A 24,525-nucleotide genomic window follows, 5' to 3' on the forward strand; every position below is an offset into this window, starting at 1 on the left:
ACTGATGGCGGGCACTGGGCATGGCAGACGGATCAAAAACTGCATCTAAAATCCCATAGGGTAGTGGCAGAAAGATGGGAGTGTAGCAACATTTCTCAGCAGAGGAGCCAAGGCCAGGGCGATTGTAGCCGGTTTGGGTGGAGCTGCCTCTCCTATGAGAGCCTCCTCCTCTGCGGGTAGCAGCTCATTATCAAAATTAATGAGGGAAGGATAAAGGTCAGCCATCCTAATTTCCTCCATAAGTGGAGGCAAGGAACGATCCATAACATCACTTACAGAGGGCGAAGCGGGCAAAGATCCTCTCTTAAAGGGGAAGGAGGCAATGAATGAATCCCTAGGTTAGCAGAAGGAGGACAGGGGACCAGTTTTTTAAGAAACTGTTCTTCCATTGCCGGGCGTGGTGGCGCACGCCTTTAATCCCAGCACTCGGGAGGCAGAGGCAGGCGGATTTCTGAGTTCGAGGCCAGCCTGGTCTACAAAGTGAGTGCCAGGACGGCCAGGGCTACACAGAGAAACCCTGTCTCGAAAAACCAAAAAAAAAAAAAAAAAAAAAAGAAAAAGAAAAAAAAAAAAAAAAAGAAGAAACTGTTCTTCCAATGACTGCGGTGGTGGAGGATGGGGAGAGGCGGATTCCTTAAGAAATCGCTCTCCCTCAGACACTAAATGCTGGAAATCTGGCCATCTAAAAATATCATTAATGAGGAACCAGTATAAAGGCAGTAACGGGTATCTTTGTAGATCCAAATGCTTCATAATCATCTTTAAAACAATCACCAACTCTGCACCAGTGTTTCTCATCAATTGTTCCCTCTTGGGGGAACCATGGACAAATATCTCACACAAAATCTAAAAATTTTATTAAATACTTTTTATTAACCCTAGTTCTTTGCGTTTTGAGTGACTCCTTGAGCCCTATCACAAAAAGTGACTGCTTCAAAAAAAAAAAAAAAAAAAAAAAGCATGTCCCATGTCTTACCGTACTTCTCTTAAGATCTGCGCCCCTTTATGTTTTCCTCCCAGACTGTCTCAAGGTGGGTTGCTCAGTGGCTTCATGTTGAACCAAAGTCACTTTCTGGCGCTTCACAAGATGAGAGGTAGGCCTATCCTCCAATGAAGAGCGGCATTCTCTCCTCTGTGATCTCCTGGGGTTCAGGCACCAGTTTGTCCGACCCGCAGGACAATTGAACCAGGTCTGAGGAACCACCTGTGGAGAGAATGGAGAACAAAGAAACACAAAGAACAGACAGCAAGTCAAAAAACCTCTGATCAAGCTGACAAATTTTATTTTTCCCAGGCAGGTTTTATACTCATAGAAGCAGGATATGGGGAGGGGGATGACACAGAATCGCTTTGATTCTGGGGGAACCCACCTGTTCCCAAAAGCAGGATATTGGCTAGATAAAAAGTTCAGCAGGAGAAACAGAACAGAGTGGGTTGCTAGGTACCTGTCCACAAGATCTATAGCTATTTGTTCTTAACTGGGGGTAGTACTTTCCTACAGGGGCCTCAACTTTCCCTACAGAAATCTCAACTAAGCTAGTATTTCTCCACTAAGGCCAAAACTTTGTAAGTAAGCACTTATGGTTGACAAGGCAGTTAACATTTAAACAGAGTCGCTCCCTACATATAAATACACACACACACACACACACGTACATACTCATATATACATATGCAAAAATGCACATACATACATACATATATATATACATAACATATACAAACATATATTTATTCCATAAGTTCTGTTTCTATAGAGAACCTTAACTAATATTGTCTTACTTTGCAGACTCAGTGTCTGTGAGCCCTGATCCTCATAGCTTTTGTTCAGGGCAGAGGGCTCTAAGAGACTCTGTTTGTAATATCATAGCCTGGATCTCAGATGTATAAAGAAAGTCTGGGCATGGCCATAGAGTGAACTGGCCCAAATGATATAGCCAAAAGGTTTTTATGCACACAGACACAGACACACACACACACAAATTGTGGTTGACACCCTTCAGTTAGCAAGAACAGTTAGCAAAGAATGGAGCTACAAAGGCCAAATGTAACATGAGTATAGTCAGGCACTTTCCCAGACCTATGGACTATGGTGGATTTGGTTTTGCTCTCATTTTGGCAGGTATTGGAGGTCTCCATGCTGGGTTCTTAGGTCAGAATGGAGCCTCTAACATAGCATCACTTGTGCAAAGGGCTTGGCAGGGTGCTGTTTCAATATGGCCTTGATGGGGGTGACCTTGTCCTAGTCTACAAAACCCACACAAACTCACTGGTATACACATGAATAGAACAACTAGACAGGCATGGCTGTGTAGGGTCGTTAAAATTAATTGAGAGGATTCTAAACACCTTTGACTATTTAGCTCCCAAATAAAAGACACAAAACCCTTATATTCATGATAAGCCTTAAAAGCACTAGAGCTGGGAAGATATCAACTTTCTATGCTATTTTATCTACTTCTCTATCAATAACCTGGAGATAAGACTTCCCAAGTTCCATCTGAGCCTCTCCTACTACAACTGGCTGGCACTCAGAGCCAGGCTTTCATGATCTACCCACCTGAAGAAGTCTCTTCTCCCTTTTTCACTCTCTCCTCTTTTCCCTTGTCTTCACTCCTCAGTCCCAAGATAAGCAAATGAAACAATGCCTACCTCTCTTCTGCACAACTAAAGACTTTCAGTATGGATGCATCTGGAGGATATCATCCTAAGTGAGGTAACTCAATCACAAAAGAACACACATGATATGTACTCAGTGATAAGTGAATATTAGCCCAGAAACTCAGAATCCTTCTTAGAAGGGGGAACAAAATACCCATGGAAGAAGTTACAGAGACAAAGTACAGAGCAGAGACTGAAGGAACGACCATCCATAGACTGCCTCACTTGGTGAGCCATCCCATAAACAACCACCAAACCCAGACACTATGGCAGATGCCAACAAGAGCTTGCTGACTGGAGCCTGATATAGCTGTCTCCTGAGAGGCTTTGCCAGTGCTTGGCAAATACAGAAGTGAATGCTCACAGTCATCCAGTGGACAGAGCACAGGGTCCCCAATGAAGGAGCAAGAGAAAGTACCCAAGGAGCTGAAGGGTTTTGCAGTCCCATAGGAGGAACATCAATATGAACTAACCAGTAACCCCAGAGCTCCTTGGGACTAAACCACCAATTAAAGAAAGCATATGGTGAGACTTGTGGCTCTAGCTGCATATGTAGCAGAGGATGACCTAGTCAGTCATCAATGGGAGGAGAGGCCCTTGGTCCTGTGAAGTTTCTTTGCCCCAGTATAGGGGAATGCCAGGGCCAGGGAGGAGTGGCTTGGTTTGGGAGTTGGGGGAAGAGGGAGGGGATAGAGGATTTTCAGAGTGGAAACTAGGAAAGGGGATAATATTTGAAATATAAATACAGAAAATATCTAAAAAAAAAAGAAAAACTTTAAAAAAAAGAAAAATTTTTCTTTGTTTGTTTCTTTTTGTTTTTCGAGACAGGGTTTCTCTGTGTAGCCCTGGCTGTCCTGGAACTCACTCTGTAGACCAGGCTGGCCTCAAATTCAGAAATCCGCCTGCCTCTGCCTCCCAAGTGCTGGGATTAAAGGCATGCGCCACCAAGCCCGGCAAGAGAAATTTTTAAAAAAGAAAAAAAGAAGAGAGCTAAGTTCAAAATAGATTCTTTTTTTTTTAATTACTTTATTTATTTTTCAATTTTTTATTAGATATTTTCTTCATTTACATTTCAAATGCTATCCCGAAAGTCCCCTATACCCTTCCCCGCCCTGCTCCCCTACCCACCTACTCCCACTTTTTGGCCCTGGCATTCCCCTGTACTGGGGCATATAAAGTTTGCAATACCAAGGAGCCTCTCTTCCCAGTGATGGCCAACTAGGCCATCTTCTGCTACATATGCAGCTAGAGACACGAGCTCTGGGGATACTAGTTAGTTCATATTGTTGTTCCACCTATAGGGTTGCAGACCCCTTCAGCTCCTTGGGTGCTTTCTCTAGCTCCTCCATTGGGGGTCCTATGTTCCATCCAAAAGATGACTATGAGCATCCACTTCTGTATTTGCCAGCCACTGGCCTAGCCTCACATAAGACAGCTATATCAGGGTCCTGTCAGCAAAATCTTTCTGGCATGTGCAATAGTGTCTGCGTTTAAATAAAAAAAACCCTGAGATTCCACTCACAACAGTCAGAATGGCTAAGATCAAAAATTCAGCTGACAGCAGATCCTGGCGAGGATGTGGAGAAAGAGGAACACTCCTCCACTACTGGTGGGATTGCAAGCTTGTACAACCACTTGGGAAGTCAGTCTGGAGGTTCCTCAGAAAACTGGACATAATACTGGAAGATCCAGCAATACCTCTCCTGGGCATATATCCAGAAGATGTACCAACTGGTAAGAAGGGCACATGCTCCACTATGTTCATAGCAGCCTTATTTATAATAGCCAGAAGCTGGAAAGAACCCAGATGCCCTTCAACAGAAGAATGGATACAGAAAATGTGGTACATTTACACAATGGAGCACTTCTCATCTATTAAAAACAATGGATTTATGAAATTCTTGGACAAATGGATGTATCTCGAGGATATAATCCTTAGTGAGGTAACCCAATCACAAAAGAAGTCATTAGATGCACTCACTGATAAGTGGATATTAGCCCAGAAACATAGAACACCCAAGATACAATTTGCAAAACACAAGAAAATCAAGATGAGGCCCCTGTCCGGCTGCCGAGGAGGCCCCGAGCAGTGCTGCCAACATCTAATTTGAAATATTAAAAGTGGATACAAAACTGTTTCCGAAATGCAGACAATTAAGTGTGTTGTTGTTGGTGATGGTGCTGTTGGTAAAACATGTCTCCTGATATCCTACACAACAAACAAATTCCCATCGGAATATGTACCAACTGTTTTTGACAACTATGCAGTCACAGTTATGATTGGTGGAGAGCCATACACTCTTGGACTTTTTGATACTGCAGGGCAAGAGGATTATGACAGACTACGACCGCTAAGTTATCCACAGACAGATGTTTTTCTAGTATGTTTCTCAGTGGTCTCTCCATCCTCATTTGAAACTGTGAAAGAAAAGTGGGTGCCTGAGATAACTCACCACTGTCCAAAGACTCCTTTCTTGCTTGTTGGGACCCAAATTGATCTCAGAGATGACCCCTCTACTATTGAGAAACTTGCCAAGAACAAACAGAAGCCTATTACTCCAGAGACTGCTGAAAAGCTGGCACGGGATCTGAAGGCTGTCAAGTATGTGGAGTGCTCCGCCCTCACACAGAAAGGCCTAAAGAATGTGTTTGATGAAGCAATATTGGCTGCCCTGGAGCCTCCAGAACCGAAGAAGAGCCGCAGGTGTGTGCTGCTATGAACGCATCTCCAGAGCCCTTTCTGCACAGCTGGTGTTGTCGTCATACTAAAAGCAATGTTTAAATCAAACTAAAGATTAAAAATTAAAATTCGTTTCTGCAATAATGACAAACGCCCTGCACCTACCCACATGCACTCATGTGAGACAAGGCCCATTAGTATGGCCCCTCCTTGCCCTTCCAGTAATAGTTAATTTTGAATAATTATGTATTGTCTGAAAAGCGATGAGTGCTAGTTTTTGTTTTCCTTGTTTAAAAAAAAAAAAACAAAAATCCCCACAAACGTTTGTTGTTTTTTTGTTTAAAAGCAAGCATGCTTGTATTGACTGTAACAAACTAATTCAGATTGTCAAAGCTGCTCCCTGGTTCCATTTTGGAGAGTAATTTGGGGCATCTTAGTGTCTTTTGTTTTTGTTTTGTTTTGTTTTTCCTCAACCCTTCTCTCCTTTTGAGGCGTGTATGGGGTTGTTTCTTAGACTTGTATTTTAAAATTTGTTAACCATAGGACAGCCTGTGGGGAGGAGGACAGAGTATTTCCACATTCCACTCCCTAGGTCTAGTTTAGCAAACATGTCCCCCCACCTGGTGCTCTTAGAAAGGAGTGTAGAAACGCCTCGATTAACAACGTACTCCTTCTTGAAAGTTGCCTTTTCTTTCTTTTTTTTTTTTTTATTATTATTTTTATTACATATTTTCCTCAATTACATTTCCAATACTATCCCAAAAGTCCCCCATAGCGCCCCCCACTTCCCTACCCACCCATTCCCATTCTTTTGGCCCTGGCATTCCCCTATATTGGGGCATATAAAGTTTGCAAGTCCAATGGGCCTCTCTTTCCATTGATGGCCGACTAAGCCATCTTTCGATACATATGCAGCTAGAGACAAGAGCTCCAGGGTTCTGGTTAGTACATCATGTTGTTCCAACAATAGGGTTGCAGATCTCTTTAGCTCCTTGGGTACTTTCTCTAGCTTCTCCATTGGGAGCCCTGTGATACATCCAATAGCTGACTGTGAACATCCACTCCTGTGTTTGCTAGGCCCCGGCATCGTCTCACAAGAGACAGCTATATTTGGGTCCTTTCAGCAAGATCTTACTAGTGTATGCAATGGTGTCAGCGTTTAGAAGCTGATTATGGGACGGATCCCTGGATACAGCAGTCTCTAAATGGTCCATCCTTTCATCACAGCTACGAGCTTTGTCTCTGTAACTCCTTCCCTGGGTGTTGAAAGTTGCCTTTTCTCTCCACCTCGGAGTGCGTCCAGTCTGTGATGGAACTCATGAAGGTGGGCGGACGCTGTCTCGCCCCTCTTTCTAGGATGCACTCTGTATGTGACTGTGACTTTCAAGGGTATTTGTTTGCCAGTTGCTGATTTAGGGAGGGGAACAATTTCTAACTTCTTTCATTGATGAATGAAAAGTATTGCACCTTTGAAATACACCAAATGGATTGAATTCCTAATTAAAAAAAGTTCTTTTGTCCCTGTCAAAAAAAAAAAAAAGAAAAGAAAAGAAAATCAAGATGAGGGAAGACCAATGGGTGGATACTTCATTCCTCCTTAGAATAGGGAACAAAATATCCATGAAAGGAGTTACAGAGACAAAATTTGGAGCTAAGATGAAAGGATGGACTATCCAGAGACTACCCCACCCAAGGATCCATCCCACCAAACCCAGACACTATTGCATATTCCAGACAGATTTTGCTGAAGGGACCCTGTTATAGCTGTCTCATATGAGGCTATGCCAGTGGCTGGCAAATACAGAAGTGGATGCTCACAGTCATCTATAAGATGGAACACAGGGCCCCCAATGGAGAAGCTAGAGAAAGCACCCAAGGAGCTAAAGGGGTCTGCAACCGTATAGGTGGAACAACAATATGAACTAACTAGTATCCCCAGAGCTCGTGTCTCTAGCTGCATATGTAGCAGAAGATGGCCTAGTTGGCCATCACTGGGAAGAGAGGCTCCTTGGTATTGCAAACTTTATATGCCCCAGTACAGGGGAATGCCAACAAGTGGGAGTTGGTGGGTAGGGGAGCAGGGCAGGGGGAGGGTATAGGAGACTTTCAAGATAGCATTTGAAATGTATATAAAGAAAATATCTAATAAAAAATAAATTTTAAAAAAGAAAGAAAGAAAAAACAACTTCTTCATCTGAGTCTTTTGTTCCAAGAGCTGTATGTAACACTTGGGAAGAGCCACTTGAGGTCCCACTGCACTCCTCACTTGCTTTTCTTCAGCCCAGCCGGATCTGACTCAGTTCAGAGTTACCAAGAGACCTGGAAGGCAAGGCAGAGACTTCATCTCCCTGCCTGCACTTGCTTTTCTTCAGCCCAGCCGGATCTGACTCAGTTCAGAGTTACCAAGAGACCTGAAAGGCAAGGCAGAGACTTCATCTCCCTGCCTGCACTCACTTCCTTTCCCTGGAACCCTCGCACCAATCCTGGACAGAGATATACATGGAAAACCTCTGGTACCCAGGCCCACAGGAGGGGAGACAAGATGATTTAGTGTAGGCTTAAATTTTTCTCAACCTGACTTTTAATAGTGTCTTAAATTCTTTAACATCCTTTCTAGCCCACCACCAACCAGAGGTAGTGGGAAAGAAATGTTACTAGGATTCAGGAAAGTGGGCTGGTATAGAGATAGTTCTTTGGAGCAAATCCCATCTGCATTGTCAGATAAGCAATTCAGTTCACAAGTCAGCAACAGCAGCTCAATACACTTGCAAATCCTTGAGCAATCTACCAGCAGGTCAGTTTGGTAGAGCCCAGATACCAAACACCAATCAGCAGTGGTGGCACAAACTTTGCAGGAACAGCCAGGACTCAGCCAAATTGACACGAGTCAGCAAGAGAAAATAGGACAACCAGGAACACTAGAAGCTCTCACCTGTGCCTTTCTCAACAAATCGAAGATCAAGAAGCTAGTTCTACAGACAAGTCCCTCTGAGAGTCCGTGGAGTCCTATTTATACTCCCCCCACCAACCATCACATATCTTCCCTAGCACATGAGTCTGTCTTAGCAAAATACCACATGAGTCTGTATCCGCTGAAATTACTCTACCAATCATTTGGAGTCTGAGGATAAAACAAGAAGTTGCCCCGTACACTACCAGAAGTCTTTTGGTGTATTTCTCTCTATGGACTCCTGAGAAAAGGAAGTCAACAATGCATGTAAGATGAATCAATACATGCATGAAATGAGTGACGAAATGAGCACAAGTCCTTTCAAGTGTTTGCTCTAGCAAAACACCCTTTCACCTAAATCTGCTTCAGTGAAACATTCCTTCATGTGTCTGCTTCATCAACACATCCTTTTACTAGTATCTACTGCAGGAAGCATTCCTTCATGTGTATACCCCTCTAAAACAGCATCTGCCAACACAACTTACTTTCCAAAGAATCCCTAAGTTTCCACTTCAGGATAGCATCTCTGGGGCAGCAGGATATGAGGTTGCTGGCTCTGGTCTCAGCCAATCAGGAGACTGAGAACCAGGAATGCAATGGTCACCTGACTTTATCTTGCCCACCCCACCCCTTGTATTTAGTCTAGGGCTACAGTCTAGGATTATAGCCCCACCTTCCTTTAGTTAAACCTCTCTGCAAATGCCTTTGAAGACATGCCCATATAAGGTTTGTCTCTTATATGACCTTAAATCCATTCACCTTGACAAAAAAGATTAATCATTACAGTTTGTCTATGAGAAACAAGAGGATCTGTGATTTTAATTTTTTTTCCTTGCTAAGAAGAGAGGACCTCAATGGAGGACTTCTAATATAGTAGAGTCCAACCAAAACCTGTTCACAGCAGGCCACTCCTGAGTGAAACCCCTGGAGGGCATCTGAGGAAGCTGCTGTTTGTTGGAGTTGCTGTGTACTGCACACACTGGGTGCTGCAGCTGCTTCTGGTGTTATGGGAGCAGATGCTGGAGGCTCATTTTTCGGGCACTTGGCAAGGAGCCTACAAGACACAGAAAGCCCATGCTTTCCCTTCATGCTGCTCTACTGCCATCTACTGGACAAGCTTCAGGGTCAGCTGGCAAAGAACAGATCACTAAGGGCTCAGGATCATTTTTGTAGCTGAGATGCAGCATAGATACTTTCTCACACAATGAGAGCAATACCTGAACCTTGTAGCAAACAAAAATCAGAGGGAGATCACCAACCTATCAATATTGCATTGCTACACTGCAATGCTCATGAAGCTCTTTGGCTTGTTTTTTGCTTTGTAATCAGTATATTAAAGACACATTAATAAATTTCAAAGATTGTTTAAATTCTGATACCCAGACTTATGGTGACTTGAACATATGGTGACATTAAATGTACGATTGTGACCATTCTTCACAATCTGCTACCATACAAAGGTTAAATTATGATTACTTTGGGGCCTAAATCAAATGGTTTAAGAGAGCTAGCAGCATGCATGAGGAACACCTATGCATGCAAATTACTTTTCACTTTGTGGGAGTTAGTAAATGAGGGCTTTTTAATGCTGAAGTGAATTAGAAGAACCCACCTCTCCCTAGATGTAGAGCAGGTGTTGAACACAGGTAAGGCCATGCTAAACTCTGGAATAGCTATTAATATTAATCTCTTCTAGACACTTATATTGTGAGCAGTCTTTCACACATTACTATTCCTGGAATAACCAAGACACTGGGAGTGGGGAAATCTGATGACCTATTCAGCAGAGAATGGACTCTCCTTTGCTGTTGCTATTCTAGTGGGTGTGACAAAAGTTTAACAAGAAAAAGAGCAACTTAGACTCTCCTGCATGTAAGAAAATATATTCAAACAGAGAAGGGGTGGGAAAAATGGAAGAGACAGGGAGTTTGCTGTGAAAGAGCATCTCTTAGGAATATCAGTAGCTGTATCCATAAACCCCAACTATATGTCTTTCTCTCCCACTCATGGCTTATCCCAGTCCCCAAAGTCAGCAGGCATTCCTTGGGAATCTGCAGGCCACTTTCACCAGGAAAGCATGGAGGCTAATTTCAGATCTACATAACTCCTCCATTACTCCAAGTCTGACCCATCATCCTCATCTCCACCTCTGTTGCAGATCTTCTTCTCTGTGACCTCTCCTCACTTTCCTCATCTATTACCAGGGGATAAGCAGATCCCGATGAAACATCCTACTTTCCTCCCTCCTGTGGATCCCACACACACAGCCCCATCCCCTCCTAGCCCTTCCTTATTCCTAAGTGTCAGCTCGCAATACCTAGAAATACATTTTACCTAGAATCCCCAGTGGCTACATCTATCTGGATTCTAGAAGTAATCCCTACCAGGTGATATACAGTTACTACAGTCTCACATGAAACAGAAATATTAACAAAAACAAAAAGCAAAATACTCACACAACAAAGACCAGATATTGGTACCTAAAATATGATCTTTCCAAACCCAGATACCCATATGCCAACATAAAGACAAATCAGTAACAGCCAAGGGGAATGTGACTTCAACAGAGCCAAACAACTCTATCACAGCAGACACTAAGTGCTACAACACAGCTAAAGTATGCACACTCTTACACACACACACACACACACACACAAGATCTTAAGATAGCTTTATTGCCTTTATTAATAGAATAGAGGTTCTTAACAGGAAAATAATTTTTAAAAATTCCTTAGATGAAAACACAAATGGTGGAAGGAAATGGATAAAACAGTTCAAGACCTGAAAGTAGAAGCATAATCAATAAAGGAACCTCAAGCTGAGGAAAATATGGAAGTAAATAATTTAGGAATTCTAACAGGAACCTGAGAGGAAAGCCTCACTAACAGAATAGCAAGACTGGAAGAGAGAATCTAAGGGGTTTCAGCAAAATCATAGACAAAATAGGTTCTTCAGTAAAGAGAACATTAAATCTGAAAATATCCTGGCACAAAACACTCAGGTAATCCAGGACTATGAAAGGACAAATCTAAGAATAACAGAAATAAGAGAAGGGGAAGAAACACATGTCAAGCTGGTGGGAGTGGCTCACCTTCAGGTCCAGTACTAGGAAGGCAGAGGCAGGTGGCTCTCTGAGTTCCAGACCAGCCTGGTCTACACAGTGGGTTCCAGGACAGCCAGCAATACACAAAGGAACTGTACCTCCAAAAACCAAAAGTAAACACAGGTCAAGGTCACAGAAAATATTTCCAACAAAATCATAGAAGAAAAATTTCCTAACCTGAAGAAGGTGATGTCTATAAAGGTGCAAAAGGCATCTTGAACACCAAATAGACTGGGTTAGAAAAGAGAGTCCCTCTGTCACATAACCATCAAAACACTAAACTTCACAGAACAAAGAAAAACATTAAAAGGAGGATGGGTAAAAAGACCAAGTTACGTACAGAGGCAGATCTATTAGAATAACACCTGAATTGCCAATGAAGATCCTAAAACCCAGAATGGCCTGGACAGACGTTCTAAAACCTGAAGACACCACAAGTGCCAGTCTAAGACTACTATACTAAGAAAAAGTATCAATCAAATAACAATCACAGCATTTGGGAAAAAGAAAAACATTCCATGATAAAACCAAAGTTTAACTTGGGAGGAAGAGGCAGGTGAAATTGTGAGTTCAAGGCCAGGCCAGCCTGATCAACAGAATGAGTTCCAGGCCTGCCAGGGCTATACAGAGAACCCTGTCTCAAGAAACCACAAAAAAAGTTAAGCAATATCTAGCTAAAAATCAACCTCTAAAGAAAGTAAGATAAGGAAAACTTGAGCCAACCACACCTAAGAAATAAATAATCCACACACAAGAAATAAAGAACCACACACAAAAATAAATAATGCCAAACCAACAAATTAATAAAGGGGAAACACAGTCTTTAATCCCAGCACTTGGGAGGCAGAGGCAGGCAGATTTCTGAGTTGGAGGCCAGCCTGGTCTACAAAGTGAGTTCTAGGACAGCCAGGGCTACACCGAGAAACCCTGTCTCGAAAAACTAATAAATAAATAAATAAATAAATAAATAGGAAACAAACACACACAACAACAACAATCACTACTGTAGTGGCTATTCCTGGTTGTCAAGTTGACTATATTTGGAATGAACTACAATCCAGAATTGGAAGGCTCACCAGTGACACTTATCTGCAGGCTTGGAGATCCTTATCTGGATCTTGGTTTGGAGATCTTGAGCCATAGTGGCTATGGATTCCAGAAGATTAAATCTCCGAGTTTAAGGAACACACGTTTAATCTGGGCTACACCTTTCATCTGTGATTAAAGGTGTGGTGGAACACACCTTTAATCTGGGCTACACCTTCTGCTGGAGACAATATAAGGACATTGGAAGAAGGGAGTCTAGCTCTTGCTCCTTCACCTGCTTGCCGTGTGAGACTGAGTAACTGCTAGATCCTTGGACTTCCATTCACACCTGCGACTGAACCATTGTTGGGAATTGGCTGCCGACTGTAAGTCATCAATAAATTCTTTTACTATATAGAGACTATCCATAAGTTCTGTGACTCTAGAGAACCCTGACTAATACAACTACCATCAATGAAATAACAGGAATCTCTCAATATCAATGGTCTCAACAATATGGATATAAAAACAGTATGCAACCTTCCGATGCATCCAAGAAGCAGAAACACATCTTGACATCAAGGATGGACATTAGGGTAAAAAGGGTGAAAAAAGATATTCTAAGCAAATAGACCTAAGAAGAAAGCTGGATAGCTATTTTAATATCTGACAAACTAGACTTCAACACAAAACTAATCAAAAGGGATATATACTCATCAAGTGAAATGTCCACTTAGAGCACATTGCAATTTTTGATGCATATGGCCCAAATATATTGCAACTCAAATTCCTAAGAGAATATTAGTACAGCTTAAATCATATATTGTACCACACACTGATAGTGAGAGACTTCCCTACTTGACTCTTGCCGACAGACAGGTCATCCAGACAAAAACTAAACTAAGCAGAGAAATGCTGCAGCTAACTGGTGTTATAAACCACATGGACCTAACATATCATTAAGAATTAAGAAATAATCTATTTGGCTGTATAGCATCACTACAAGACAGTACCTCTTTGTAGATCTGCAAAGATATGCTCAAAAGGGGTGAGCTAATACCTAGTGATTGATATATGTTTAATAGTAACAGAAAAACTTATTAATAGCAGGAATCTTTCCTAAAATGAATTCTCTTCTCCTCTCTACCTTTGGATGAATATATAGAACTCTCAGCTCCTCCAGGCCCACATCTACCTGGACACTGCCATGCTCACACCTTGATGATAATGGACTGAACCTCTAAACCTGTAAGCCAGCCCCAATTAAATAATGTCCTTTATACTAGTTGCCTTGGTCATGGTGTCTCTCCACAGCAGGAAAACCCTTCCAAAGAGAGTGGGAGAAATAAGAACTCACAAAGTAGCAAACACCAGCTACATCCTGATAAAAGAGGAAGTGAGCAATAGCCTTGAATGTATTGCTGTAGGAGATGACTTTCTAAACAGAACACCAATAACACAGGCACTAAGATCAACAATTAATAACTGGGACTTCATGAAACACAAAAGCTTCTATAAGGCAAAGGACACCATCATTCACACAAAGTGTTGGCCTACAGAACGTGAAAGATATTTACCATCTACCCATCTGATAGAGGGCTAATGGACAAAATAAAACTCAAAAAAAATGAGATATAAAGAAAAAAACTGAATTTTAAAATGGGGTACAGAGAATTCTCAAAAGAGGAAAGTCAAATGATTGTTTAAAGAAATGTTCAACAGTCTTAGCCATCAGGGCAATGTAAATCAAAACTACTTTGAGATTGCATCTCGCACTGTTTAGAACAATCTATAAAACAAGTGATAGAGTGAAAATTTAATCCTTCCCAAATTTAATTTTTTGATGCCTACTTTTAATGATGGTTCTTATATGCTTTAATCTCCCTTCTAGCCCACAATCCACATGACATAGTGGAAAAGAAAGGATATGGGGGGGGGGAAGAAGACGAGTTTAGAAATGGTTCTTTGGGCAAATCCCATTTATTGTCAGGAAATCAGCAGTTCAGTTCACAGCTCACCAGTGGCAGCTCGATATACGCACAAACACTCCATGGAAATACCAGCAATCCAGTTCAGTAGAGTAGGGATAGCAAACACAATTAGCAGAAGTGACACAACATAGCAGAACTGCCGGGCCTCAGCTGAAATGTCACAAGTAAGCTGGACAAGGACAAACAGGAATTCGAGGAAATGTTTTTTGCAGCAACAACAACAAAAAGATCAGTGAAAACTAGTGACTGACAAGAGTTGAACAGCACTCTACAAGCAAGCTAATCTCTTCTCACAGAGCGTTGATCCTTATTTATACTCACCCCAAAAATCACATATCTTCCATGGGTCTTCCCCAACACACATATCCTCCATGGGTCTTCCCCAACCACCTGTCTTGCTTCAGCAGTGTGAACCACACTCAGTTGCTATTACTCTGCCAATCAGTATGAGTATGCCAGTCGTCAAGAAGCTGTCAACATACCACCACAAGTTTTCTTGTGCATTTCTCTCTTATGAAGTCATGACAAAAAGAACTCAATCAGACAATGTGAGGCAGATCAAAGCACGAATGTCATTAGCAAAGAATCCATCATGCATTCTTTCCCATGCTTACTTTAGCAAAATATCCTTTCACCTGTGATTGCTTCAGCGAAATGTTCTTCACATGTTTGCCCCAGAAAAACACCATCAGATACAACTGACTTTCCAAAGAACCCTAAAATTTCTACTTCGATAGAATAAGGAAGTAGGGGTGGGGGCAAATAGTTAATGGAAGCGGAATAAACAGTAATAGATGGATGGGGAGCTGGAACTGGAGGATCTAGTGGAGAAGTAGAAGGGAGAGGAGGATAAGGGAGGGAATACATGGAGAGACAGCTAAAACTAAGGGCTATTTTGGGGTAGTATGGAAACCTAACACATAAGATTCTTAAAATGTTTACATATACGAGGGAAATGAAAATGAAATCACCAAATAGTGGGGAAGACAGAGGTCCAAGTTCATATTCTTGTCATCAAATGAAGCTTCTAGTATGGGAAGTTGTCTAATTGAGTTGTTAGCCAAAACGGTCCCAAGGGAATCCCCCAAACGACCCAGGCTGTTGCCAAGAGTATAAATTGTTCTCCACAAACAGACTGCAAGGCCCCTATTGATGAGGAAAATACCTACACAACTGACTATAGGCAAGGTGTCACATATAGTCAATTTATAAAAACAATCTTTATGGAAGATATCATATGTAGTTTACAAAGAGTTTTAATGTCGTCACTGTAAGGTCGGCCCCTCTAGAATAGCTGTAGACATTTTATTCCATGCCTGCCAGCTATTTCATATTGTTGCTGTAGTATGTCTCCCTGTCATTGACCCAGAAAAATAACTTGACATAGAGCAGGGTTTTGCTGAACTCAACCTAGCTTGTTATGTTCTGTATATCCTGATATTTGTTAATTTTAAGAATTACCACAACTGTAAGCTCCAATTAGAACCAATCAAAATAATGGTCAGTTAGAACTGTTCTGTCTAGTTAGGGAAAATAGCTTGAGTCAGAGCTGACCACCAGGCAGCACATGCTAAACCTGTACATGAGTTCACTGTGGCTTTTCCTTTATAAGTCGGCCATGAGAAATGTTCGTCATCATTGCTCAGTCCCCAGATACTGAGCTGTGGCTCTGATGGATCAGCATTAGGGTGCATATTCCATAAATCATCCCTGTCTTACTGAGATTGGTTTCCATGTGGTTTGTGGGCAACTCCTGAACCCACAAACCCAACAGTCACATCTTAAGCTTATTGTGCAGATATGATTGGGTCAACTGTCACCAGGAAAATTTTTCACCAAATTGTGTTTTGTTTAAATATGCCTGAAATAAACTATTGGGGTCAGACTCTAAGTTTCAACCAATACTTTATGTTCTTAGACTTGTTAAACCAAACTACCTGCTTGCCTCCCACAGATCATCACTCCACTGCCCGTGGTGGTCTCTGAGACCACAACAATAATATTTTATTTACCCTAATATTTCATCATTATTCCTAAGAAGCCTGTTTGTTTTCTAAAAAGGTACAAAAGGTGGGCAGATCCAGATGGTTGGAGAGATGGGAAGAAACTGGGAGGAGTAGAGAGAGGGGACACCCTTATCAGAATATACTATGTGAGAAAAAAATCTATTTTCAATAAAAGGAAAAAACAGAGAGATGACTGCATGTTTCCATGCTTGTCCTCAGCTCACCTTCTCCACTCTGATACAGTCAAGGATGCACCACCCACCACTCCAATCCAATACAGAGAATCTTTGGCTGAGACTCAACTTGAATGATGAGTAGAGGCTGACTGTGAACATTTCCCATTTCATTTCATACACCTGACATCAGGGAGGCTGCTTGTCCTTCCTAGACTTGTCTGTGGAAGTGACAGGGACAGGCAGGTGGGTAATGGAAAGATGAACTCCTGGGTTTTGCATCTCTAGAGTCCTGTTTCCCAGCTCAGACCCACCTCTGTGGACTATTATCCTGGAAGCCGTGTCTGGGGACCTGATGCTTACCCCAAAGCTTGTGCTAGTCCTGTTGACAACATCCTTCTGAGTCCAGCTTGGGGGAGAGTAAGTCAGCAACTCCCAATCATTTTCATGACAGGATCTCTACTCACTTACAAAGTGAATGAGCCTCAAGGTAATTCTGCTTATGTGGATTTTACTAAACCACACTGACCATGCCATGAACTGAGAGTTTGAGACATTAGGCTTATTGAAGATATCATAACTACTTGCTTGTAAGAATGATATTTTAAAGGAAAAATACACATTTTCAAGGCATAATTATGGTGGATAGAATAGATATTATTTTTGAAATTTACATTCTGGCAAGGAACTTTACCTTTTCCATCAATAATAGGGTGTTTATTCATTTAAAACAGCTTTTTACTTAATTTTAGAAAATTAACAGAACCATGCTTAACAGAAACATGTAAGATATATATATATTTTTATGTGTGTGTGTGTCTCTGTATCTGTAGCTATATCTATGTGTATGTGAGTATGTTTGCCACTGTCTCTGTCTCTGCCTATTTCATTGTCCCTGTCTCTGTGTAAGTTTATGAGTGTGTAATAGGAAAAAGAGTCGCCGGGCATGGTGGCACACGCCTTTAATCCCAGCACTCGGGAGGCAGAGGCAGGCGGGTTTCTGAGTTCAAGGCCAGCCTGGTCTACAAAGTGAGTTCCAGGACAGCCAGGACTATACAGAGAAACCCTGTCTCAAAAGACAAAAAAAGGGGTTGGAGAGATGGCTCAGCTGTTAAGAACACTGACTGCTCTTCCCAAAGGTCCTGAGTTCAAATCACAGCAACCACATGGTGGCTCACAACCATCCGTAATGAGATCTGGCACCCTCTTCTGGTGTGTCTGAAGACAGCTACAGTGTACTTACATGTAATAAATAAATAAATAAATCTTTAAAAAAAAAGAAAAAGAAAGAAAGAAAGAAAGAAAGACCAATAAAAAAAGAAAGAAAAAGAGTCACCACAAATACTGAAAGTGTAGTTAGAGAAGGTTGTGACTGGCATGTATATGCAAGAAATTCAGTTCTAGTTTTTTGCAAGAACAGCAAGTGTTTTTAATTGCTGAGCCATCTCAGCAGACACAGAATATTTTTACAAGTATTAAATAATTGGAATAAAAATTATTTTAAGAAATTTAAATAATTTTATAAACTAATTAAATGGTTTTTGTTACTACCAGCAGGATGCTTTTTGGAGATGGGGTATAGTTATATAAACTGCCCTGGCATGGGACTTGCTATGAAGTTCAAGCTGGTCTGGAACACCAAGATCCCTTTGCATCTGCCTTCCTATGCTGAGCTTAATAGATATGGGCTAGAGAGATAGATCAGCAGGTGAGAGGACTGGCTGGTCTTCCAGGGAAACTGTGTTGGATTCCTAGTATCCACACGGCTGCTCACAACTCTCTATGACTCCAGTCTACTGGGACCCCAACCTCCTTTCTACAGAGTTTGGGGTACAGAGACATGCATAATGACAAAATACCCATGCACGCAAAGTCATTAAAACTTAGTGATAAATGGCAGGATCCACTCCACGGGACCCATTGTAGAGTTTGCCTTTGATCCATTACTAAATTGGCACATATGGCACTTCATCAAGGTTGTTTTCCCTGTGGACTGGCAACATCATTGGATCATTTGATGTCTGCTGCATCTACATCCATAGGAGAGCATTGCACATGGCATATGTACTGTGTCCATAAATGTAATTTTTAAAGGTCAAGGTATGACCAAGACCTTAAAGGTTTTAGTATTCACACATTTAAAAATGATCAAGAAAGTCAGTTGTAAATTGTAAAAAAAAAATCAGTATTATAAACCTGCATAAAAACCTTTATATTTATTAATAACTTTAGGTACAGTAGTGAAAGAAGAAAAGCTGAACTCTCCATGAACTCTTCAGCTCAGGGTCCTCTTACCCCTCCCATCTGGAGATTGTTCCCGGAACACACCTGAACTTTTTACCCCAAGGTACCCCCTCCCAATTGGAAACTGCTCCGGGAACATTTTTTAGATAAGGGTCTCCTGGAAAAAAACCTAGTCCTACCCCTCCTAACTGAAGACTGTTCCAAGAACATTTTTGAGATAGGGGCCTCCTGGTACTACCCCAGAATGTTCCAATAGATCGAGTACATTGCCAAAATATAGGACACGACCCCTTGGTTACGTAAAGCCCCTTTGGAAAGCCCCTTGGCAGAACCCCTTAGTGACGTAAATTTGTACTTTCTCCACCCTGTTCCCCCCTTGCCCTTTTCTTATAAAAGCCTGTGAAAATTTGGGCTGGGTGCCGAATCTCCTCTGCACCTTGCTGGCTGCATGAGTTTCGACCCCAGATATCTGGTATATGTGCTTTTTTATGTGCTTTCTTGTCGTTGCTGTATTAAATCTTACTCTCTATACATCTTAAGTTCGGTCTCAGTGTCTTCTTGGGTGCGCGGCTGTCCCGAGGCTTGAGTGGGTGTCTCCCTTTGGGAGTCTTAGAGTCTTTCAGTAGCTGGGCACATTCTGAGCTATTCTAATCCTGGAACGCTGGACTAGACCCCTTCTCAGCCATGTGGCCTGTTACCTGCCATCTTAGCCAAGCTCTTCCCTGCTTCTTTATCTATATCCCCATTTCACACACATGCACACACCCTACACACTCACTTTGTGCCAGAAATTGCAGCCTTTGCCTTTCCTGCACAACTTTGGGTGTTAGTTCTAAGATAATTGCCCATGAAGAACATTATGGAAAACATTTTATAAAATACTGAGTCAGGTGAAACTTCATAATAGTGACAATACCAATGTCTGAGCTAAAACCAGATATCTGGGTACAGAAAACAGAATTTGAAAACACAGTGCACAAAATCATCCTCCAACACCTAAATTTCCATATCACCACAAATTTCCCATAAATTTTTTAAGTTTTAAGTTGTTAAGTTTATGGTGAAGAATTCAAGTGTCCAGAATTACAAGTATCCCTTTGAGGGCTAAAAATTTATCCCTGTTTTAGCTGAATAGAGAGGGATTGGTGGGCTATTGATTGATTTACATTGTATATTAGAGAGACCAGAAAATATATTCAATAATTATATTCCAAAGGAGTGCAGGGTGGGTAGGAGGAGGACAACCAGAAGCTTTGAGTAGCACTGGCAGTAGGGTTCTCTAAAGTCCCCATTTTAATAAATTTCTTGTGTGTAGTTTCCTGCCACGTTATTCAGACCTGGTGGACAGGAGTCCAGAGCTGGTGACATACCCGAATGTTGGAAAATTAGTAGGATGCTCCATTCCTGTCATTCTCAGTGTAAACAAATCTAATGTTTTGCCATTGATTCTTTTACATGGCTTCTATAAAATGGAGGCTAGTGCTGCTCAAAAAAATTCTTCAATATCTTTTCTTTTTATGAAAAATGCTTTAACATTGTATTTACAAACGTCTTATTTTGGAACCTCACATGGTCATTTCATGCCTCTAAACCAGCACTTTGAAAGAAGAGGCATAAATACCAGGAGATGAAGACCATGACAAGCTACACTAGATCCTAAACCAATACAACAATAACCACAACACAACAATAAACAAAGCAAAATTGCACACTGGAAGTGTACACTTACTACCAGACTACATTACTTGCTAAATTCCTGCCATTCCTTATAGACATGGATAAGTGGAAATACTATAGAACTTCAAAGAAGGCTTTTGTATCACTGCATACACTTGTAATGCCAGCACATGAAAGGTAGGAGTAGGAAAGTCAGAAGTTCAAGAATCTGCGACCAATGATATGGAACAGCCTTGACTCCCATGGGAGTCCTCCCTGGATTCCCAGATGTCTACTGTGCCCCTGGGCAATCATTCACAGTTTTCACACCACAGAGGGTAGAGATTCCACCACTAGGCACACCCCATGAGTCAGTTCTCCGATGCTGCTGACACTCTAGACATGTCTTCCACAGTCTCATTTTGAACCATGGCCTGACCTCTATAAGGATCTTCCTGTCATCTTGTGAGCACACACTTAAACTGGATGGAACCTGTGTCAATGGTCTGTGCAGACTCTGGGTCTGACAAGATTTCTACCACACTGAAATCTGCACTGTCTGATTTAAAGCCTCTTCCTTCCTGTGTTTTCCATCTGGCCAGGTTTCAGCATATATTCCAATGCTCTGACTGTCCTGAGAGTGTGGTTACTGGAGGAGCTGGGGCTAACAAACCACCAGCTCAGTAGAGGTCTTTGGGAAAAAAAAAAAAAACTGCTCTGGTTGGGTACTGATTGGAGAGTGTTTTCCACTATCTCTCCTGCTAAGTCTGCTTGTAACATTCTTGTCTATCTTGCTCCCTCTCTCCAGAATTAAAGTGGGAATGGGTGGGTAGGGGAGTGGGGGGGTATGGAGGGTCTTTTGGGATAGCATTAGAAATGTAATTGAGGAAAATACGTAATAAAAAATATTTATAAAAAAAATTTGTTACTGGGAGCACAATGGATTTTTTAGGAGCCTTCTGTCTTTACCATAGCTCTGGCCACTTCTATTCAGTGTGGGTGCTCGCTAGGCCCACAGTTCCCCCTTTATGAATTCTGGACTTTTCCCTTCTGCTTTCTAATGTTTCCTTTTCTACTTTGCTAATAAGGTGCATGATTCTTGCCATCACATACTGCTTCTGATAGTTTTTATCCAAGCCACCCTCACTTATTCCTGGCAGATGTTTCCGTGTGTTCCCGAGTGTCCCGGCCCCATCCGGTTTTGTTTAATGTTTCTACAGAGTATTAGACGTGTACTCAGTGCTGCAGAGAAGGGAGGTGTCACTCTCCTGTTCTCAGAACAGGGGAGAAAAATGGAGGTCAGTGACTGCTGCCTACCCACCAAGTTCATCTGCAGGATCCTACCATGAGGGTTAGACTTAAGTACAGGACAGGACTCTTCCCTGGTCTGCTCTGTATTATTTCCTGTATTTCTTTGTAAATAAGTTAGAGATTTCCGGTCATTGCTCACCTCCTCTGACAGCTGTTGACTAACTTTCCCCAGTTCATTCTCTGGAGATTCCATCAGAAAGAGACTCTCTCTTCCCCTCCACCATGGTCTTGAACTCCTGATCCTCCTGCCTGAACCTTCCAAATGCCGGGTTTGCTTGGGTGTGCCTTGGCACCTAGCTCTCGGGAAACAATCTGAACTGTGTCTAAAACATCCTGACAGAATGTAAAAGGACACAGAAGCCCTGAAATTGGCAAGATAGATGTCAGTGTTAGCAGAACTAGCTTCACTGATTTAGAAAAATAGAGGTGCACAATGCTCTGGCCACTCCTTGAACCTGTGTGTCTGCCAATGTTTTGACCGTTCCTTGACCCATGTGTGTGCCCACTGATGAAGCCCATTGCCAGGTGTTTGTGATATTGGTTGCTGAGAAAGAGTCAGAAAATCTCCCCAGTAACCACAGCCCGGCCAATCCTGAGTTGCTACACCTGCACCAGACTCCTTCCTTGTACCCCTCCCATACCCATTTCTTGAGAATAGATATTGTTTAGATCTGGAAATCCCCTACTGCCCCTCCCTTCTCCTTTCTCCCCTGAGGGCCTATAAAAACTGGGACCTCTTTCCTCTCGGGATCGACTCCTCTACCCCTGCGTGGGATATGAGTCCTCCCCAGAGCTCTGGCTTTCCCCAAATAAAGCCTCATGTGGTCTGCAACAAGGTCGGTCTATCGTGAGTTCTTGGGTGTCCGCTATTGTCCTGAGGCCTGAGCGAGGGGCTCCTCTCAGAGTCTTTCATGCCCACTTATGTGTGTGGGGAAAAAAATGCAGTAATGTTTCAGATGAGATTTGTAGACAGGAAGTATTTAATTGCTATGTGAATTTTTGTCAATGCTTTTGCTCTTTAAGAAATAGATCCTCACTCGGGAGGCAGAGGCAGGCGGATTTCTGAGTTCGAGGCCAGCCTGGTCTACAAAGTGAGTTCCAGGACAGCCAGGGCTATACAGAGAAACCCTGTCTCAAAAAACAAACAAAAACAAAAAACAAAAAACAAAAAAAAAAAAAGAAAGAAATCCTGCCAGGCGTGGTGGCACCCGCCTTTAATCCCAGCACTTGGGAGGCAGAGGCAGGCAGATCTCTGAGTTCAAGGCCAGCCTGGTCTACAAAGTGAGTTCCAGGACAGCCAGGGATACACAGAGAAACCCTGTCTCAAAAAACCAAGGGAAAAAAAAAAAAAAAAGAAATGAATCCCCTCTAGTTCAGGAAGGTTTGAACTCCTCTGCTTCCCAATGACAGGTGTTACAGGCCTGCACCACCATTCCCTGCTACATTAGAAGAATTCTGTTAGAGAATATTTTTAGTATTAAATAGTATTTTACACTGTCTTAGGATTTGTATTGCTATAAAGAGTCACTGTAACAGTCTCATGTTCATGAAATCCATGTCATTTAACAGAATCAGAGAAATAAGGATTCCATAGACTTACACACTTAATTAAGACCTAGTTCTCAACAATGACCTAACCATAGCACTTTAAATCAGTGGTCCTAAACATGTGGGTTGCTACCTCATTGGCAAACCTGTGTATCCAAAAATACTTACATTGAGATTAAAATACAAATGACAATTATGAAGTAGCAAAAAAGGTAATTTGACAGTTGGGGTCACCACAACATGAGGAACTGTATTAAAGTGTTCCAGCATGAGGAAGGTTGAGAAGCACTGCTTTGGATAATCCACTGAGTCACATATGCCAGCAGCACTGGGAAGGCTGTTAATAAGAGATCAGAAAACAAAACAGGTGATCACCAGGGAATCACTCAAGCTGTTCCAAGACTCCCAAAAGGAAATCCTCCCCTCCAGGCAAATCATAGGCTGCAGAGTGCTGGAAGCTGACATCTCAAAGCAGCATTTCCTGCCCTGAGCCCAGAGCCTCCAACCAGGACTGAATTGTGACCAGCCAGGACTGAACTCAGAGTCACATCACTGGAAGTGGCATGAACAGAGGTTTTGCAAACTGCACAGAACTGTACAGCAGCCAGTCTAGACTCTCTTCATTTACAGGTAGTGGATCTCATTCCAGATAGCTGAATAAAGGACCTGCCTAAGGAACAACTATTTCTCCAAAATGTTGAACCTGCATCTGCTGCCACACAGGGCTGGTCCTGCCCAGCCTGAACTCCTTTGCAATATAGTTAGAAATGTATTGTTCCTCCCACAGCATAAAAACAAACAAAAAAATTCCATTCATCAGCAACTGATCCCTTACCTAGTTGACTACAACAAAGATAATATCTAAGCTCCCCAGATAACATTAGTGATTTTGGACACTTGACTTCTGACTTCTTCACTGACAACTTAAGGGTGGTTTGTCTTTTGTTGTTGTTTTTTGGTTTTGGTTTTGGTTTTGGTTTTTTGGTTCTTGGTTTTTCAGGACAGGGTTTCTCTGTATAGCTCTGGCTGTCCTGGAACTCACTTTGTAGACCAGGCTGGCCTCGAACGCAGAAATCCGCCTGCCTCTGCCTCCTGAGTGCTGGGATTAAAGGCCTGCGCCACCACACCCGGCCGATGCCTGAGGTTTTGAAATTTTTACTGAAAGGACTTTGTCAA

The 24,525-nt window shown here is 42.1% G+C and overlaps 1 protein-coding gene, 1 long non-coding RNA gene and 1 pseudogene across 8 annotated transcripts in view; 2 read left to right on the top strand and 1 right to left on the bottom strand.

The window, feature by feature from the left end:
- Positions 1 to 24,525, top strand: part of LOC110283727 (patr class I histocompatibility antigen, A-2 alpha chain-like) — a 39,582-nt gene that overhangs the window by 10,766 nt on the left and 4,291 nt on the right. The gene's annotated exons all lie outside the window — the stretch shown is intronic.
- The window catches only part of LOC147000424 (uncharacterized), a 43,138-nt gene that overhangs the window by 3,220 nt on the left and 15,393 nt on the right, over positions 1 to 24,525 (bottom strand). For all 7 annotated transcript variants that reach the window (XR_015045960.1, XR_015045959.1, XR_015045958.1 and 4 more), the window contains exon 2: positions 977 to 1,204. This is a non-coding gene — a long non-coding RNA (uncharacterized LOC147000424). The remainder of the gene's footprint in view (positions 1 to 976; positions 1,205 to 24,525) is intronic.
- LOC110283875 (cell division control protein 42 homolog pseudogene) lies at positions 4,764 to 5,662 on the top strand (annotated as a pseudogene).

Source organism: Mus caroli, unplaced genomic scaffold (genome assembly GCF_978045245.1).
Source record: "Mus caroli unplaced genomic scaffold, Mus_caroli_1 scaffold_18, whole genome shotgun sequence".
In the NCBI taxonomy this organism is placed as follows: domain Eukaryota; kingdom Metazoa; phylum Chordata; class Mammalia; order Rodentia; family Muridae; genus Mus; species Mus caroli.